Source organism: Mandrillus leucophaeus, unplaced genomic scaffold (genome assembly GCF_000951045.1).
Source record: "Mandrillus leucophaeus isolate KB7577 unplaced genomic scaffold, Mleu.le_1.0 Scaffold418, whole genome shotgun sequence".
NCBI classification, from domain to species: Eukaryota; Metazoa; Chordata; class Mammalia; order Primates; family Cercopithecidae; genus Mandrillus; species Mandrillus leucophaeus.
In genome coordinates this window covers 194,810-197,506 of record NW_012104454.1, presented here as the reverse complement: position 1 = coordinate 197,506, position 2,697 = coordinate 194,810, and the positions used below count along the sequence as shown (strand labels likewise).

The 2,697-nt window shown below is 42.1% G+C and overlaps 1 protein-coding gene across 1 annotated transcript in view; it reads left to right on the top strand.

Annotated features, from left to right (window-relative positions):
* The window catches only part of KIAA0907 (KIAA0907 ortholog), a 33,003-nt gene that overhangs the window by 11,121 nt on the left and 19,185 nt on the right, over positions 1–2,697 (top strand). The window lies entirely within an intron of this gene.

Below are 2,697 nucleotides of genomic sequence, written 5' to 3'. Positions count from 1 at the left end.
TCATTCAGTGTTTGAGTTTCTCTTCACTGTCGGTTGATAGGTACTTAGGAAATGCAACATTTTTAACATTAGCTTAAACTACACAAAATAAGTAACAAAATTTACTTCCTACCCCAAGCCAAGAATTTATTTATTTATTTAGAGATGGAGTGTTTGGTCTTGTCACCCGGGCTGGAGTGCAGTGGCGCCATCTCGGCCCACTGCAACTTCTGCCTCCTGGGTTCAAGCAATTCTCTCGCCTCAGCCTCCCAAGTAGCTGGGATTACAAGCGTGTGCCACCACACCCAGCTACATTTTGTATTTTTAGTAGAGATGGGGTTTCACAATATTGGCAATATTGTCTTGACTCCTGACTTTGGGTGGTCCCCCCGCCTCGGCCTCCCAAAGTGCTGGGATTACAGGCGTGAGCCACTGTGCCTGGCCCCAAGAATGTATTTAAACTTTCTATATGTGTTGGTTGCTGTTTTGAACTTTGTCTTTAAAAAGTTATTTTTACCTGCCACTTTTTATTAACTGTAAATGGTTATTGATCACTTTATTATAATTTAAGTCATCTTCACATTTAGAATCTAAATTATCAGTTGATGTGGGCCTTAAGAGATTTCTCTATATGCATGATCAATCTTTCCCCATTAATTTTTTTTGTGTGTGTGTGTGTTGTTTTTTTTTTGAGACAGAGTCTGGCTCTGTTGCCCAAGCGGGAGTGCAGTGGCATGATCTTGGGTCACTGCAACTTCCACCTCCTGGGTTCAAGCGATTCTTGTGCCTCAGCCTCCTCAGTATCTTGGACTACAGGCATGCCACCATGCTGGCTAATTTTTGTAATTTCAGTAGAGATGGGGTTTTGCTATGTTGGCCAGGCTGGTCTCAAACTCTTGGCCTCGTGTGATCTGCCTACCTCAGCCTCCCAAAGTGCTGGGATTACAGGCATGAGCCACAGCACCCGGCTTGCCCCATTGATTTGGATAGACAAGACCACATTTGTTTATAACCTATTAGACAGCCAGCAAAAAGGAATTCTGTTCTTAAATATTGGGTTATCTCCATAGACTGGAAAATAATGGTAGTGAATCTATAAGAACAGATTTCATCTGAAATCTGTTGGCCAGTTGACTTTTAAGATCAAGAAGTTTATTTGTTCGCCAGCTGTTAAGGCATGTTCTCAGACATTAACCCTTCTAATGTATATAGTCCCTTTTGGTTATTTGGAAACTTGAAACATTACAAATTAGATCTGGTGACCCATTTGACTCCTTTTTTGGTTTTGACCACGTTGAGATCATCCTTTTTTGTTTCTCTTTATAGGGATCGTCCATTATATCTTCATGTTCAGGGCCAGACACGGGAATTAGTGGACAGTAAGTAATGTTTTTGGCTCACGTAGCACTTTTTGTGAAGAACAAAGTACAGGGGTCTGTATAGCAAGTTGGCAAACTGTCCCTGATGGCTGTTCTAGCCCTTGTTCATGAACTGTACACGAATTTGTATGGGAGTTTAGAGGGGTTGACAGCCGCATACTTGGGTAACGTATAAAGCGGATTTACGTGTGAGTGATTGAACACGGGCCTGCCTGGGCACTAGTCAGTTCATTCCATTCAGTTTTACTGTTTGTGTTTTTCCAAGGAGCTGTAAACCGGATCAAAGAAATTATCACCAATGGAGTGGTAAAAGCTGCCACAGGAACAAGTCCGACTTTTAATGGTGCAACAGTAACTGTCTATCACCAGCCAGCACCTATCGCTCAGTTGTCTCCAGCTGTTAGCCAGAAGCCTCCCTTCCAGTCAGGGGTATGTTTTGGGGAGGGATCATGAATAGCTTTATCATTTCTATAAAAATGATATGTGCCGTCCAGGTGCAGTGGCTCATTCCTGTAATCCCAGCACTTTGGGAGGCCGAGGTGGGTGGATCATTTGAGGTCAGGAACTTGAGACCAGCCTGACCAGCATGGTGAAACCCCATCTCTACTAAAAATACAAACATTACCTGGGCATGGTGGCAGGCGCCTGTAACCCCAGCTATTCGGGAGGCTCAGGCAGGAGAATTGGTTGAACCTGGGAGGTGGAGGTTGCAGTGAGCCGAGACCATGCCACTGCACTCCAGCCTGGGCCACAGAGCAAGACTCCATCTCAAAAAAAAAAAAACAAAAAACAAAGATGTGCCAAGTAATACATATAAAGAAGAAGAAAAAATCGTCAAATTCCAATCCCGAAAGTTATCTGCTATAGGTATTCTGTTAGTGTGTTATCTAGCTCTCCACAATATAATGAACACCTGAGCACATATCTCTTCATATTGATATGTTCTACAAAGGAGATTGATAGAGCAGAAGGTATTGTACATTTTGAAGTTAGTGCTTTTAGTTTGTATTTGTAAACTTGATGATAACTGGAGGACTAAGAAGGCTGAGTCTGATGAAGCAAGACTTTGCTGATACATTCCTCCTAGAAAAAAGGGTTGGAGAGAGCAGCCTTCACTGAAGAGTATCACAGGGCTGACTGTACTACCCAACACTCTATCCCAGTTTTACAGGAGACTGTCTTTGCTATAATTTCTTATTGACTTATTTCAAAGATTGAGGATTTAATTATATATTCGCTGTTTAATATGAAGTATTCTTTTCTTCCTACAGATGCATTATGTTCAAGATAAATTATTTGTGGGTCTAGAACATGCTGTGCCCACTTTTAATGTCAAGGA